The sequence below is a fragment of the Larus michahellis genome, chromosome 3 (genome assembly GCF_964199755.1).
Source record: "Larus michahellis chromosome 3, bLarMic1.1, whole genome shotgun sequence".
Lineage (NCBI taxonomy): Eukaryota > Metazoa > Chordata > Aves > Charadriiformes > Laridae > Larus > Larus michahellis.
In genome coordinates this window covers 30,995,226-31,013,555 of record NC_133898.1, presented here as the reverse complement: position 1 = coordinate 31,013,555, position 18,330 = coordinate 30,995,226, and positions in this window count along the sequence as shown.

Here is an 18,330-nt window from a genome sequence, read left to right as displayed (position 1 = left end):
AAAACATTTTATTAGGCAAGGTTTAGAACAGTCAAAAGCTAAAGGAGAGCTCTTTGCCTGAACTCACCTTCTGCATGAACTTTTTAGATGCTCGTGCGCGTGTGTACTAGTGAATTAAACATATACAAGGCTCTCAACTTACAGAAACAACAAATTATTGGGGTAACTTGATTCAAACTCTCTGGCTCCATCCATTTTCTTTTTTTTCCTGGTTTCTGGATACAAGGACTTGTTGAAGGCAGGTATGGAGGGTGTCTTGTGGTCTCCCTTCCCAGGTGTTCTGTCTGGGAGGTTCTGGGACACCTGCTTTCTCTTAGGTGGCCTGCCAAGACCTCCGATGGTGTGTAAGCTACCCCTGCCATGGGAGGGGGCAAAGCAAGGGGGAGACTATAGAAGTGCATTTAAGGTGTTTCTGAGCTCAGTGTGGACACAGAGAAGACGGTCATGAATCAGATCTTGTTCCTGCTGCTCCCTGGAGCCGGTCAGTAGGTGTGTCATTGTGGACATTCTCGTGTTAAGAAATTATACTTCAGCAAGTGGTACTGTGCTGAGGAAACCATTTTAATGCCAAGGCAAAAGTCAAAGGCTAAAGCATCTCTCAGGGATTTTCTGTTACCTGCAGAGTGTTTAGCTGAGGCGTTTTCTTGTGCTGTGCTCCCTCTACCCCCATCCCTCCCAGCATGCGGGTAAGTTCCCAACTGACCTGTCAAACACAAATAATGATGAGAAGTCTCAATGATTCACGGGTAGGACGCGCGGAGTGCTCCGTTCTCTGCTCGTACTGTGAGGCAATTAATGCAATTTGTGCTGTTTGGCTGAGTGAACAGTTTGAAATGAACCGTCGAGCCATCTGTTCCTCCAGCTGACATCAGGCGTGTCAAGAGTAGCAGTTAGCTTTATCTGGGAAAGAAACATCTCTCTGTCATTAAGGAAAGTTCAAGAAAGAGGGTGGGGAGGTGTGTGGGGGTGTGTGTGTTCTTCCCCTTCTACTATCTTTGAAACAAACTCTTTCTTTCATATTTTCTTGTGGCTCAGGCTGTGCCCTGGAGACTTTTCTGGCCACTAGTCGGGGACTTGGGAGCAGGGAAATGGCTACACTGAGCAGCTTCTTCTCTCACCTCTTGCTTGCTTTTTGTGAGAGAGGGTGGTGCTCAACAGGGTCAGAGTTTTACACCATTGTTTTGCTCTTCCCTTGCTCGGTTCATCCCTGTGTGCTGCTCCCTTCTCCTAAGGGCTTCAAGACATTGTCTCCCTTGAAACCAGCTCTCAAGAGGGTTTCCAAAAGGTCTTTCGGAGGTCATATTTCATCCCCTGCAATTATTAAAAGATACCTGCTACAAGAAAAAGTCATTATCTCAGTAGTAGTAGTAGTAAGACCAGGAAAAGGTTTGCCCTGTTTGTCCATGGAGAAGAAGCGCTATCTGCAGATGAGGCAGAGGAATTGGGTGTTTGATGCCTATCCTGCATTTGTGCCCACTGAAAGAGAGTTCCAGGGAACAGATGGTTAGTGCAGCTAACACTAGAGGCAAAGGAATAAGGTGAGCCTAAACGAGACGACTCAAGCAAAATGTTTTAAGATTGACCAGGCCTGGTGGACTGCGTCCCTGAATACACGCAGATGTGATGCAGGATTTCTGAACGCTTGTTGTGGACAGGCAAGGTACCAGCAGACTGGGAAAAGCTGAGACGGTGCCTGTCTTTAAGAGGTATATCTGGGGGCAGGTAGAGCAAAGTTAGGGAATTACAAAGCAGTTTGCATCTGCTTAAAACTTTTAGGACAAATTCCCAAAACAGTTTAAAAGCACGTACAAGAGATGTGACTTATTTAAAAAAAAAAAAAACCAACCACACAACTACATCACACCAAGCTTGTTTCCTTCTAGGAAAGAGTGCCCAGAGCAGAAGCCATAGATGCTTTCTATCTCCATTTGCAAGGCTATGGCAGTGTGGCACAACATTGCCGTTAGAAAAGCTAGGAAAACACTGAAAGGCCGGAGGGGAGGGTTTGGTGCCAAGCTGGAGGGGTAGCATCCCTGGAGGGCAGCGGTGGCAGCAGACGTTATATCAGAAGCTTTCTGTTATAGTCTGTTCTGGAGTACATCTTTTAATGGGTTTCTTAATAGCCACTGCTGGACAAAGGCCTGTGCTTATTACATTTGCAAATGATAAGAAGCTTGAAGGTCTTTAAAGAGCAGGATTTGAATTCAAGATGTTATCAACAAATAGGAAAAATGGCTGGGAAAGAACAACAAAAAAAAAAAAAAGGAAATTCAAGTAGGACAAGATCAATATCATGGTCTTAGGCTGGAATAATCAAATGCACAACAAAATGCACAACACAAGGTAACAAAATACTCCGTTAAAAAAAAGACCTATAAAAACACAACAAGGAGGTATTGTGGATTACAGATTAAACAGGAGTCCACAGTATGATGACACTGATAAAAAATAAATATAATTCAGAGTTCTTTACCTTTATGGGAGTATAATCTTTAGGATTTAAGTAATCCATCCCTCCTACTCAAAAACATCAGACTTTGTCTGGCCCGGAGTATCCATCTAATTTGGGACACAGCATTCAGAGCAGGTGTGGGCCAATTAGTCCAGGGAAGACTGGAAAACAAAAGAGGCGACTGAAAGGTGAAATGTTTAGGTCCTCGAATGCATAAAATCCTATTGCAGAAAGCAGGAACATCTGCTCTTTATGGTGGACAGGCTAAACAACAAAGAAGATTAAGGTTCAAAATGCAGAAAAACATTTTAATGGAGATGGTACGAAGGCAGGGGAACTGATTGCTCAGGAAGGTGGTGGTTGTGTGAACTTTGCTGCCTTCTTGGCATAAATGGAAGCAAAACTGATTCTGTGCGCATTGCCACAGCAAGAAAAACTGCACATCTGTGCCCAGGGGGTGGGAGAAATGGGAGGGGACGTGTGTTTATGTTCTGAAATGGGAGAGTGGTCAGGGCCCTGAGGGCACCAGGAGGCTCTACCACCTCTGTCCCACCCAAGGGTTCAGCTCCCTGTCCTGCTGTTCTCCTCCACGGGTGCCCCAGGGCTGGAAGGGCCCCAGGGGAGGGAAGGTACAGACCCTGATGCCCGAGGTCCTGGCGTGCCCTGGTGTGGCACAGCCCAGCAGAGCTGGGTTTGCTCTGGGCTTTGTCAAAGGCCACCTGAAGGGCTTGGTGTTGAGTCAGGTGGGTCAAGTCCCAGGGAAGGCCACTCTTTCAGGCGCTCACCGTCCTGCCGCGATTGCCTCAGCAGTGTTTCCCCAGCGAATGCCACCTCCCGTTGTTGGATTTCTCTGTTTCTAGGAAAGAGTAGACGTTTTTAGCAGAACAGCGTTTTGTTGGCCAGATGAACAAGGATTCCTCCTTTACTGTAGAATGCACTTGTGCTAAATGGACAATAATTTAACCGTTTTTATGGTCCATTGTTCCATATAGCAGAAGAAAGTGAAATACTGTCTTAAGCAAATAGATACTAGATTAAAAAAAAAATTATTTTTAATGCAGAATTTATGTTCATAAAGCCCTGTGCTGTCATTTTTTTCCATATACCACAAGCTGCAGCCAAACCAAGTTACATGGCTCATCTCTGTTTTGTGATCATTTCATTTGTTCATAATTAATATGTCCTGCATCCTGTAAACCCAAGCAATAGCATCTGAGTGCTTTTTTTTTTTTTTCCTTCCCTCTCAGTAGTCAGTAAACAGGCATCTGGCTGAGATGTGCTTGGCATTGTTTAACCAATAGACAGTTGTGTTTTATGGGATTGTGGCACAATGGGCCAAATTCCAGTCCCGCGGGAAATCCCTGGTCCTGCTCCAAGGAATCCAGGATAAGGACAACAGAGACGTCGGGACCCAGTGTTTTTATTCTGGTAGGTGGATCCATCCATGCCTTATCGGCAGCTCTTGACCGGTATAGGGGATGTTGCTCTAAAGCTGTTGGCTGTTCTGGCAGGTAAGGCGTGGGTTTACCTGCTCCATGCCAGGCTGCGAGACAGAAGAGGCTGAGGGAGTGACTCAGCATCTAGTAACTGGCCTCATAACTGATCGATTCACTAAAGATGGTGGCCTTTTTTCCAAAAAACATTTCTAAATAGTACCCAAAGGCATTGTGGCTGCCTCTGCACTTGGTATTTCTTATAGCCCGTGCAATCCTCGTACCTGTTTATTTGGAGAGCTGGTTGGGATTCCTTAACAGGTAGCACTTGATTGGAAAATGAAGTGGTGCACTTTTAACTTGAGCAATTTAGGATGCAGTTTCACAATTGTCTATCTATTTTAGTAGTTAAGAAAATAAAATGTAACTAATTAAGCAAGGTTATCCACCTTTGGCATGGGCTTTATGTTATTCGTTGCACTTAGCAAGGTTTTATCCTTCATTTTATCTATTTGAGGTAAACATCCCCTTATAATCTATATTTACTGAACAACCTTTCCATAATCCTTTCCCTAGAGTATTTTACCAGGATCTCATTGACAAAGCCAGTTGTTTCTCCTGTTTGTGACAGGAATTATTTCTTCACCCTACAAAACGCATACCCTGCTGGGACTTGCTGTCCAGGTAAGGGATGAGCATTAATCCAGTGAGAAGCTCCTTCTCCCAGGACACACGAGGCGGGTCCCTGCGTGGGGCCGGGGACGAGAGCATTCGGTGCCAGCCAGAGCTCCAGTGCAGTGGACAAGAAGAGCCGGAGCTGCCTCCTCTCCCTTTTTCTTCTCCCTCCTCTCCTCCTCGTTGCTGCATCCCACGCTTCTCCAAGTGACAGAAATTTTTCATTAAAAGGAAACGCCAGATTCCAAAGCTCGGCTTCCTATTTGCATTCAAAGCTATCAATGAAACTATTTAATTATTTAAAATTTAAGTGGAAATAACTTATTTATCCCCCTCTTCCACAGGAAGGCCAAGAGAGAGCCAGAGCTGTTTCGAATGTCCCAAAGCTCCTCAAGCTTTCCGGGGTTCATGACTTTTTAGTGCGAACATGGTGGTAGTTGCTTGCCAGCTAAATATTCTGTACATCGCAGGAACATTTTTCTGTGCGGGCAGATGGTGTTCGATTGATAGTCAGAATAATACATGAACAGCAGAGAAGATGTGGGTTGATTAAATAATTAGCATACTGCGACATTCTATTGCTTCGCTGTAACTTAAAGCTAGGTCAAAACGTTGGTCTATATTGCACCTCCCTCCCTCCTTTCTTTCTTCTGGTTGCTTTTATGTTCACTCCAAAGTTTTAACAGAAATTATATTCTTTCTTGGTAGCAAAATGTAGGAATTTGTTACTCTGTTCTGCATGTTATGGAATAAAAGTAATAATATAAAGGAAATTAAATTTTGCTAAATTAATTTAAGTTGCCAGGCAACCTGTCATACCCAGTGTGGGATCTACTCCAGCATTATAATGAACAAATGGCTTAATATGTGGCACAGAGCAGAGTTTAGACCAAAATGGATGATCTTGGGAAGCCAGGGCAATGAGGACTAGCAGGGGGGCTTGAAGGCTGGTTTGCAGTCACTGGCTCCGTCTGGATAGCTCTTCGCCTTCGTAGTTTTTTTGCATGTCCACCAGAAGTCTAATTAGTTAATCTTATCAACTCTACCCCTTCCTGTCCCCCCACTCTGTAGTTGTACAATAACAATAATTAGAGGCAGTTTGCTGTCATCCGCGGAATAAACATAGAAAACATGCTTCTCTCAGCAAGGATATCATTATTCGCTCACTAAATACAACCCACTGAATTACTCATCCTCCTCTCTAAGTCCTGTCATCTATTCTGAGTTTTTGGAGACTTTTCTGTGAATAAAAATGAAAGACGTTGTCCCACTAAGAAATCACTATCCTGTAAAATGTTAGTGCTGACTAAAAAGAGAGCAGTATCTTTGGCCGTTGTGGGCAGTGTGCAGGGGAGAAGTTGCCGTAGCGCTTTGCAGGTTTGGATGTCTGAGACTTTGGGAGGTGGTGTACCTACACTAGGAACACCTACCCTGTAAGCGTTAGTGCTGTCTCCAGAGTAGTCTTCTGGATGTCCTCAGTGCTGTGGCTCTAGCATCTTACAATGTCCAGGAAGAGTCCCACAAAGCTGGTAAATTTCATTTTCTTGTTTCGCTTTGAAATTAATGTTTTCCTAGCTGATGCCAGTCCTGAAGGTGAGGATTAAAATTTCACATTTGAGAACGGGGAAGGCCGTTCACGACGTCTGCTAAGGCAGGCTGACACTGTGACGGAAAAGAGGAATAGTGCTCCTGGAGGAGCTTGAGAGGACGCAAGTTCTCACTCCAGCATCTATCTGAAGAAAAAAGTTTAACGTTTCTGTGTCAAAAAATGCTGCAAAACAGCCATAACTGACAGCAAAACCAAACTATAGAAGAAATGCTTATATCAATGGGTCCCCTCAGAGATGACACTTGGAAATCAAATTTCTTGAGGTTCTTTTGCTGCTTTAGAGAACAAATGTTCAAAAGTGATATTAAAAGAATCCAGTAAATTTATATTAAATTCTCTGAAATATATTTTAATACAAATTCTGTAGCTAAGTATTTTTATTTCTATGAGCAAACACAAAATATTTGTATCGTGTGGAAGCAGAGTGTCAATCAGAAGTAACAAAAAAAGAAATCGTGTGCTTACAGATATCTGTTGAGAAGGAGGAAACAGCTGCTTTCAGTGCCGAAGGATTGACGGAGCTTTCCACTGTGCAGCTGGCAGCTCGGCTCACCACTCCTTTGCCCCCTCCTAAAGTCTGCAGAACCTTTTGCTGCTCAGGTGTGTGGTCTAAAGACCCGGTATTACTCCTGAAGAAACCTGCTGCCTCCCAGATTTCTGGGTGAACCTTTATTGGGAAATTACGTTCTTTGTTTCCTGTCCTAAACTGTTAGTATAGTACTCGCCCCCTGTGTTAAGCAGTTAATTTCTGCTTCTAAGTGATTAAATTTCACTGCTGGGAGAACTTATTCCAATATACTCTTGTTTATCTTACAAAAATATTACATAGTTTAATAAATACGTAATTTTAGGATCTTTAGGTATTACTGCTACTATTAATTTTTAAAGTAGCTTATTAATGCAGTCAAACTGAGAGGTTGGAGTCGTTGCCAATTTATGCCCTCCCTGCTCTTGAACTACAGGAATGACATGATGAAGAAACTTTCTTACTTGAGTACCGAGACCCACAGCTGCATTTCAAAATGTAAGATAAATTGACTTAGATCACACACCTCAGATTCATTTACTTGTTTTAATTTATAAAATGCACTTGAAAAACATGTTTGCTTAATGTAAGAGCTCAAAGTCAAATAGAGAGGACTGGACTGAAGAGAACAAACAATTCAAAACTGGCATCCCTTTAGCTCAGTCACAAGCTGCAAATTGACGGCTCTCCTAAAGCTCATATTCACCAGATGAATTATAGGATTAATTTTCTCCCTAACCTAATGGAAGGAAGAAACCAAATTGCATTCAGAATCTTCATCAGGAACAGGTATAACTTTTCATCTTGTTGTTAACATTTCCAACTGTCGTCAGAGGGATTGTTTGGAAATACAGCAAATCCTCCATCCTTCTTGACCTCTGGGAGACTTGAAAATGCCAAGTATAAAACATTTGCTGCCTATAAAACATTAACAGAAATGGTCAGGTTTACACCAGGGTGCTTAGATGCAGATAGTAAAGATGACAAGCTGTGAGTACAAAGCAGATGATTTTTGAGTAAGAGTAGAGTTGGAAAAGTATGTTTGTGGCATTAAGCTGTGATTCTCAAGATCTGGGAGGGTTGTTCATACTCAAATTCAGTTGAAAGTAAGTGGGAGTGGTAGCGTGATTAGTACATTACAACTCAGCTGGTGACGCTCATCTCAATTTTGTAATAAAACCCCAAACAAGCATGTAGGATTACCTAGCGCAACATTCTTATCAAGCTCCAGATATGAGACTCTGCGGCCTCATTCTCTTAATTTTGCTTTATCAGTTAACTATGTTCTTACAGTAAATGTGAAGGGGCATCGTATTAGTGGGATGGGAGGGTGGCTTAGGACTGAATGTCATCCCTTGGTTTGGGCGACCCCTGAGACATGCAGTAATGCAGTCATAGTCCACATGGATAAAGTGGCAGTAACAAGCCTTAAAAAACATGATTGTTTGCTATTTGAGTGTCATACAAGTAAAGGGTCTTGATCATGCACCATATGAAATTTAGCAAACTTTATCAGTTATCCTCGTTCAATGTGAAGAAAAGATCAAAGGATGAAATTGAATATAAAGCTCACGAAGATACCAGTTACAGTGTACATGAGTCCTGCCCAGTCTCTGTTTTCTTCTAGCTACTATCAAATGTGTTTTAAGGAAATCTGTTTTGTTGGGAACTGATCTTGAGGTTATTTCCTGGTGGCAAAAATCCCGACCAAACAAACATTTGTAAAAATTATTACTATTATTATGATTTTTAATAAAAAACTCAACCCCATCCATTTTCCTTATAAACAAAAACACCATTTTGAAGCTCCTGTGGGACTGGAACCCATGTGATGCTTTTATACCGCTCTCATACTGCATACAATTACAGTGAAAAGGAGTTTATTCTTTATTGTCTCTGCATACATTTTGTTTTTCACCATTAGTTTAGAATATTCCTGTTTAGCCTCTGCAAATGTTCCTCTCTTGATAATGTCTTATTTCCAATTAATTATTTGTTTGAATTATAAAGGAGAGGTTGCCATCTCCCACTACAAAATATGTTCAACCAGCAGTATCAATAAAACCTGCTAAAAAAACCAAGGGAATTTTTAAGGTTGCATTCTGAATTTTAGCATCCATCTTCTGATTTACTGAGAAGGTAAAAGATGTGTATGAAGCATATGGATGATGTACTGTTTTGAAAGACGCTGTGACTAGAAGTGCTGAAACACGAGATGCTGACTCAAAGGTGAATTTATATGCACCATTATATTTGTTTGGGTTTGTTCCAGATACTGGTGGAATGAACTTTAAAAGCTGCTTTTTCTATCTATCTGGATGAAAGAACAAAGATTCGAAATCATCCTCAACTTGTTGCCTTTCCGTGGCATTGGCAAATCCTCATTTTTTCCAGTTCAAAATAGAAAACTTCTCAGTGCTTTAATTTGTGCAATGCAAAACTATTTTTGAAACTCTTGCTATGCAGAACAGTATTCCAGCTTCCTCTTGGAATTTGCCCATGAGAAAAGGAGCAGCACGATGGTCCTGGTGATCCAGTCCTGCTGGACACGCCACCAGACAGCTATGGAAAGCCTCCAAAGGTAAACTTAATGCTCCCTAGTTGTTCATCAGCTATGTGCAGGTCCAGTCTCCCTGAATAATTTAGAGATGTTTTAAGTTACTTGCACTGCAAATGACCTTGAAAAGGAAAACAATCGGTTGGTCTGGTGGGGCCCAAAAATATCCAAGCTGTGTCCCTGAACGTGTCTCCATTCATTCCCTCTCTGCTACCAGGGTAACGCAAGGCTTCCTTTGCATGTTTGTGCTCAGTTTTGTATTCAGCAGCAAGCAAAGGTTTATTTTTAGTGTATCAGAGTAGATACACTGATGTCCAGAAGAAGGCTACGCTCCTTTGAGGCTGTATTGCATTTATTTTATTAACCTTGTTTCCCTCTGGAAAATTTACTTGAACAAAGATGTTAAGTCAGGTCCCACATCATAGTTGTACGTGGTGTTTGCATTGCTCCAGAATGGCTTTAGCCCTCTCATTTTCTGTTCGTGCTTTTAATTATTCAAGTGCTATTCCACCATTTTTGGGACATACAAGTTGAGTTAAAGATGTTAAAGCCTAGATGGTTTTTGTGGTTGTGGAAAATGAAGTGAGAGGTGTTTCATAATGATAAATAATAGCAAAATTGATAAGCTATAGTTACTTTTCCAAGGTGTAATTAAGAGTTTATTACTAATATCTGCAATGCAGTCTTAATCAATTGTGTAAGTTTAGTGTCTGCGAACATAAAACCATTTTCTTCTGAGCTTAGAGGATTTTATTATTTTTTTTTAGACCTGTGCATATAAGCTTGATACAAATAGAGTGCTGAAGCCAAACTGATGTTTGAACTTATTGAGTGTGATTGAAGGAGACTGACTGAGGTTTTAGGGATCAGCACTATCTAAAATGAAATTTTAATTCAGTCATACATTGTACTTAAAACATTTCATGTCAGTAGCTTCAAAATTAAGTATATAGCAATAAAAGCTTTCCATTAATAAATAGCCATCAATCAAAAAAGTTGGCTTTGCTTTATTTCTCATCATGATAATGAGTTTTAAATATGATTAATGATGCAACCTGTTGATTTTCAAAAAGCCAGGATAGCAAACACATTCATTCCATGTGTGAATTGCCTACACAATACCCATAGCTTTTTGTGTTCTTCATGTTTGGGAAAAAAACCCCAAGCTTTCCATGTCAGGGGAAATTGATTTCCAAAGCATGGATTTCAACCATTAGTACCTAAAGGTGACTGAAAAACACCTCCATGTATGTAGAGATTTGTATGATACAAGTCTCTGGAAATAGATGTATTTCGTAGGATACTTTGGGATATTGAAAACTGGTACAGATTTTTAAGACATCAGTCCCCCCAAATCAATACTGGAATATTATTTTAAGACTTGCTTATTTCCTGCACTCCATAAAGCATTCACTAGAGATCTTTTCAGCTTGGGACTGCTCAAGTCATTAATGCTACCATCAATGATACGCTGTCATAAGGTACCAAAGCCAGTCGAGCGACAGATAAAACAGTAAACAGCCCGTGGCATATGCTGGAACACAGCCAGCCATTAATGAATCCACAGATACAAGCACCTGCAGTAACACTGGGAGATGCAGGTGTGTTTACTACCCAGGAGAGGGGAGCTCAGACACAAATGCATATGTAATGCAGCTAATGTATATGTAAAGAAACAGGAAACTAAAAATCTTCCTTACAAATTCTTCCATAGGGTAAGCCAATAGTTTACTGGAGCCAGCATCTCCTCAGGATATTACCTCCACTAATTAATAGATTAGTTGTCTCTATGTTTTAAATATGTAACTTAGATTAGAAACTACAGGATAAGGTTAAAAAGGAAGAAGCTGCAAGGAAAGAGAGGAATTTGTACTTCAGAGTGAAAATCTTTATCTTGTGCATAAATGATAAGGTGCAGCTCTGGAGGAACTCATTCTCTATTTTTCTGGTTTGTGTTTTAGACTCCATGAGCTGCATTGTGTTTGGAGACAATGCATAATTGATAAGAAGTAATACTGACTTGATACATTTCTGGCACTCTTTGCATACAGTTGGTAACTGAGATAAATTGTTTAACCAAGAGCTGGGAGGTGACAAGAGAATTAGTGCCTGCCCCATTCAGCCTGAGCCCCACAAAAGCTGGGAATTAGATTTCCAAGTATTATTTCTGCATGTCTGGGGAAGACTCACTCACTCACTCCAAGCAGCATAGATAGGCAAAAGCATTCAAAAGAGACCTGCACACAAATACATAAAACGATACCATTTGGTTAAGCGGAAGATCAGTTTCTAATGCAATACAAAGCTTTTATCTTAAATAAATACTTTAATTGCAGTCATCCCAGTACCTGGGAATGATAGGTAGCCTGTGGGGATCATACTGAGCAATATGTTCCTTGTATTATAAACTTGCTTAAATCTGGGACAGTGCTTGCAGCAAGTAATGTAAAAGAATGTTTTTTATAACAAAGTAAATGAAAGGAGGGTCGGATTCAGGTATGAATAACTATATTATTCCAGGGGAACTGTAATGGTTCTTTCGGTTATTTGGTGTCATTTAATTACAAGAAGGACTGCGTAGCATAACATAGCAGAGCATAACTTTTTTTAAGAAAAAAGTGGACTTAAGACATTTTCTGTGGGCACCGTATACGCAAGCTCTTCACAATAGACTTGTGCTTAGGTTAGGAAGGCCATATGTATCCTGGAAGACAGAAGATAAGGCTGGTTTTTTTTGGAGATTGTCCTTTTATTTGCAAAAACAGTTGTCTCCTGATTTGGCAGGGGAGTTCTTTTATTCTACCCATTTCATGGGTTTGTGTTTGCCAGGCTGCAGCAGCTCCTTTCCAAGTTACTTGCTGTGCATTACTGTGCAGAGAATGGCTTGAGAGCAGCCCTGAGGAGAAGGACTTGCGGGTACTGGTGGATGAGAAGCCCAACATGAACCAGCAATGTGCGCTCACAGCCCAGCCGCATCCTGGGCTGCATCAAAAGAAGCGTGACCAGCAGGTCAAGGGAGGTGATTCTACCCCTCTACTCTGCTCTGGTGAGACCCCACCTGGAGTACTGCGTCCAGCTCTGGAGTCCTCAGTACAGGAAGGACATGGCCCTGTTGGAACGGGCCCAGAGAAGGGCCATGAAGATGATCAGAGGGCTGGAGCACCTCTGCTGTGAGGACAGGCTGAGAGAGTTGGGGTCGTTCAGCCCGGAGAAGAGAAGGCTCCAGGGAGACCTTATAGCACCCTTCCAGTACCTAAAGGGGGCCTACAGGAGAGATGGGGAGGGACTCTTTATCAGGGAGCGTAATGATAGGACAAGGGGTAACGGTTTCGAACTGAAAGAGGGGAAATTCAGATGAGAAATTAGGAAGAAATTCTTTACTGTGAGGTTGGTGAGGCACTGGAACAGGCTGCCCAGAGAAGCTGCGGATGCCCCATCCCTGGAGGTTTTCAAGGCCAGGCTGGATGGGGCTTTGAGCAGCCTGGTCTAGTGGGAGGTGTCCCTGCCCATGGCAGGGGGGTTGGAACTAGATGGTCTTTAAGGTCCCTTCCAACCCAAACCATTCTACGATTTTATTTCAAACACTGTTGCCTTGTGTTGCAGAGTTAGCAATCAGAAACTCATTACGGAAGTCACTTTACAAATGCTGCACATCTTCTTGTGGTTGTAGCCTTTCAGCACATTAATGTTTTACTGGAAGTTTTCCATGATGAAAATATTTACAATCTTAATTCCAATATAATTAGGTGCTTTGCTTGGGAATTTTCATGGTCACTAATTAGGTTAATACTGATCATTAGAACACAAACATAATTAATTTCCCATAGTATTAAAATTAGTCACACGTTTAAAGCTAAATTAAATTAGTCAACAGTGAGAATGAACAATGGCCGTGTTTCTGATTACACCATCTCAAAGCTTACCAAATAAAACTTTCACTTACATAATAGAGATGGATCATGTGTGTGTTTCAATAACTATCCATCAGAAATCAACTAATTAGAGGGTAAAGAAGAACCAGGGCTGACATTCCAGAATATGTGAGGGAATCATTTAATCTTTTTTTGAGACGCAGAGGGAGTTTGTTTTTACTTATAGGCTTTTGCTGCTTCTTTGCTGGACAAAAATAAGCAAGGGCTTCTGAATATAAAATTTTCCTCAGCTGTGGTCAGCAAAAGAGGTTCTCTAGGTCTGCTGGCTTCCTCAAGCTGTTTAGGAGATAAGGCTTCTAGAGATGTCTTCTGCACCTGGGGATGTGATGTTGCCTGTGCAGCCCTCCACTGGAGGGTCATATCAGAGTTTCCACAAAAAAGACAGTGGCGTGGAACAGAACTGTTGCCTTCTAATTGCCCCGCATCCAGCTTTTACTGCAGAGTTCGGGCCCAGGGTTTTTTTTATTGGCTGGGTTAGGTGGATACGTCCAGTGGGCTATCAGGCCAAAGAGGACCAGCAAAGTTAATATTGTCCCTTTAGGTTCCTGTAATGATCCTTTCTAATCCTTTAGCTTCCTAGGACAGGGGAAAGAGGCAAGAAGTCAAAAGCAATGACTTCCCCAAGGAATCGGTATAAGAAAAGCTTTAGAGACCCTCCTTTGCACATAAGCCTCACCACGTGGTTCTTTCCATTGGAGGTGGGGAAACAGCTCACTGCATTTAACAGAAAATATAATTAGGGTTAACCTGAATTTAAATAATTGTTCAACTATTAAATAGCTATTAGCATGCCCTATCATTTGCTATCAGAGAAATGCAAATATGTGTCACCACATCAATTCACGAGAACAAAGACGGGAAGCTGATAATTGTTACTGTAGTTTCCCACCCCAGAGACCTGGGAGGTTTTTGTTCTTATATTTCAAACCACAGCATTTGTGATAGCCTCTCTGTTAGCAGCAGTAAACTAAGGTGGCTGCTAGCAGAAATATAAAGGCATATTCATTCTGCATCTGCAAAACAGATTTACCTTCAGTGATGCAAAATGGAATATATCCAGAATCAAAGCACTGTATGTTTTTATATAGTTTTATAGTAACGATCCCATCCTGCTTCTATTAAAGATTCAACATTTTAATGAGCATTGGTTCAACAAGATCTTTTGGCCTGGCCTCTAGAAGTGCACCACTGTCTAAAAAATACATGTTATTAAGAATAACTGGAGTCAAATGTAGCATTATGTAGTTCTTCTGCAAATGGACTGCCTGCGTAAGTACTTGGAAGTTATAAGTTTGTTAACTTTGTCTTCCCAAGCTGTAAAAGGGTCCCATAATAGCAATTTCTCTCAGCTTGCCAGGTGTTGAAATTAACTTTAGAAAGCTACATAACAGATGATTCAAACGAAAGCAGTATCTAAAGACATAGTGTCGTCTTATGTGCATTAATAACCTCTGACAAGAACTGAGTACCAGGTAAATATAACCCATAATATTTTTTTTCTTTTTTAGAGGAAAATACATCAGTTTTAGTAGTTCTATAAAATACTGATCCTAGGATAAAATTCAGGAGGTAGGTCTAATCCATGGCTATTTTTACATGAAGCAGACCTTGATTTCGAGAACACTGTCACCACGTATTGAGAATATGGTTTGATCTGTCTTTTCAAAATCACATTTCTTTGAATGCAGATTAAATTTCTTTTCTTGGCTTTTATTCTTGTGCCACCAGTGTCAAAACAGAAACTGCAAGCCTTGTGATAAAATAAAAATTATTTTATTTCCCTGCAGCTTCTGTAATTGCCTTTGTGTTCTTTTTTGAACCGCTGTTCTGTAACTCCTTGGAGCCGGTCCCTTCAGCAGTTCACTGTTCTGAACTTCTATGCCTACTATGGCAACAGGACCTTAAAACGCAGTGGAAAAACTCTGATATCTCCAAGTTGCATGGTAGAAAATAAACTGATTATTTCTCTCCGTTCATATTAATAGATTCTGTTCTTGGAGCTTAATTCTGTTCACTGCCCCGAGCAAAAATGAGTGTTTAGCAGTGGTATACTGTGTCGGTGATAAAGCCGCCCCCGATCCTTTCCCAGGTTGGGCAAAATTAGCATAAGTACTCCATGCACACAGCTGCAGCCTTCAGCGGGCAGGAGCTCCTGCAGCAGCTTCCCTTCCCCGAGAGGGGATTTTGCCGGTGGAACGACACTGGCATGGATTCATCAACCATACGCCTCCTCTCGCCTCCTACGCACTCTTTTGTACTGTCACCATGGATCAGTGTAGGAGCGCAGCTTCACAGGTCAAAGCCTGGTTAGGCTCTGCTGAACGTGCTTCCGAAGTGCTGTTCTCTCCCTGTCCCCAGACTGCAAAATCTATTTCTTTGGGCAAAATGTAAGCCAGATGGGATAATGCGTTTGAAAGCTTGAAAGTCAGATCCTTTGAAATTTTTTGCTTTATGATCTTAATTTATGCACATATGAAAGTGAAGCATGGCTTTTTTCTTTCTCTCCTTGTCTCGTTCCTACCCAAAGCATCAAAAAAAATCAATCTTTTCCAACGTTTTAAAAATTTTTTTTGAAATCGAGAAAATGTGTAAAGATAACCCATGAGAAACTGTTGTTTAAAACAAACCGTGAGTTTCATTTTTTCTTTCTCTTATCAGCTGTATAATGAATATCTGTCTCAAAAATGTTGATTTGTCTAGCATAGCATGAGCAGCGTGTGGTGGAGCTGGCAATAAAAAACAGCTCTCCAAGGCCTGCCCAGTTCTTTATTGAGAACACTATTCTTTCTTTCCCTACAGCTCCTCATCTATTACTGTGCACATCTTGCACTTTCTAAAATAAAGGATATGAGTTTTACAGAGAAGGCTTTCCTTAAAAAAATAAACGTGATTCTGATTTAAGAGCTCTGTTCAGTCTGTGCTCTGAATCAGAGAAGTCTCCAATGAAAACAAGGATGCACCAGGAAAGCAAAGATCCATTCACAATGTGTTTTGGTGCCTTTGGTTCCTTCAGGACAATGTGGGCACGTTTAATTAAATGCACTGACATTTTCAGAGCAAACTTCCAGATTCTGCTGCTTCTGTGGAAATGGTAGTTTACTGTGTCTTCCGCAGGGAACTACAAAAGTTTGTTGGATTTAGAGTTTGACTTGGTACAAATCCCTGTACTGAACAAGGGAAGCAGGGGAGCCAACAGACAGGAGAAAGGTAAGCGCTAAGAGGTTAACGTCATTGAAGCAATCTTTTCCCCGAAGCACACCCTTACAAACAGCAAAAAAGTTTGCCTGAATTTTGCAAAATGTTACTCATAAAGCTGAGACTAGAGATGGAAAACATTGGGCAAATGTTTTAAATTTGGAAGCTCTATAGGCAATTGAAAACAAGATATTATATGGAAAGCTGGGCAACCAAAATAATGGAGTGCTAAAGGGCTCACCCCATTAGTTTTATTACTAAATAACTCTATTACTAAATAACTCTTATTACTGCCATCATTCGCAGGCAGTGATGGCAAATGTTTGCTTATTTCCTTTCCAGAAGCAGAAAGTTTCAGCGGTTGGCATTTAACTTTGATGTTATAGCTCGGTGCATTTTTTTTTTATACAATGATACATTTTTCACTGGAGTCACTCAGGACTCCTCTCTGCCTACTGAACATCAGCACGTAATTGCACGCTTTCTGTTCAATCATGTATTGCTGGCTCATTTAGGACACAGAGCAGTATATTATCTTTAAAAGTAAATGTCTCATCATTAACTCAGAAAATAAATGGTATTCATTTTGCAGATCTGACTGGTCTGGTACAGTTGTAACATGCTAGCTTGAAACAAATGCAGACTTTTAGAAGACCAGTATATTTTGTGTCAAAACCTGTGAGTGGGAATTGTACAGCATGGATCTTATTTTGCATAAAGCTGGATTATCTCTACTCCTTTGGCCTTAATCATATCACGTGGGGACATAATTCTGCTAAAATTCCCCAGTATAAATACCTGCAGACAAGGCAGAGTTCAGTTAAGGACTTTCAACTGTTGAAACTGCAAATATCTCCTTAAAATTATGGAACCTTTTTATATATAAACAGGATGCTTTACCCATAGATCACAGTTGAAGCCTTGCTCTCTAAGCATTGTCCAAAGGTAGCTAATTACCAGCCCAAAGTAACTGAGATAGAGACATCCAATGACTTGCTCATGACCATACAGCAGGTTAGTGGCAGCAGCTGGAATATCAAGTCTTATGACTCCAGTCTTGTGCTCAGTGCATTAGATGACAATTTTCTTATTTATAGGACTGTATTTTCTGAAAGGTTGTTTTTTGTTGTTTGGATTATTTTTTTTTTTAATCAGATGCTTGTAAATTAAGTTGCTGGCTGTAATCAGAAATGTATTTATCACTGACTCTGGCTCACAACCAAGCACACTGTTATTTTTGCAACAGGACAGCATGTTCTTCTCATTCCAAGGAAAAGTTAATTATGAGTGGCAGGAGGGTATGTCGTGATTTTGTTGTGACCAGTTGTCCTCTATTGTGTCACTATTGCAAAAGGCAAATTGTTTCCTAATTCTCATTTGGTGCAACAGCATTGACTTCAATAAGCTGTAGTTTTAGTATGCTGACAAAACAAAGCAGGGTAGTTTTATAAAGCAGGTCACCAATGGCAAGAAATAATCGTAACGGGCATGTTCTATAACTGAGGAAGGATGAGAAGATAAAAAAAACCTACTGCTTATGCTTCAATAATAGAATCATAGAGTGGTTAGAGTTGGAAGGGACCTTAAAGATCATCTCGTTCCAACCCCCCTGCCATGGGCAGGGACACCTCCCACTAGACCAGGCTGCTCAAAGCCCCATCCAGCCTGGGCTTGAACACTTCCAGGGATGGGGCAGCCACAGCTTCCCTGGGCAACCTGTTCCAGTGCATCACCACCCTCACAGTAAAGAATTTCTTCCTAATGTCTCATCTAAATTTCCCCTCTTTCAGTTTGAAACCGTTACCCCTTGTCCTATCATTATGCTCCCTGATAGAGTCCCTCCCCATCTCTCCTGTAGGCCCCCTTTAGGTACTGGAAGGCTGCTGTAAGGTCTCCCTGGAGATTTCTCTTCTCCAGGCTGAACGACTCCAACTCTCTCAGCCTGTCCTCA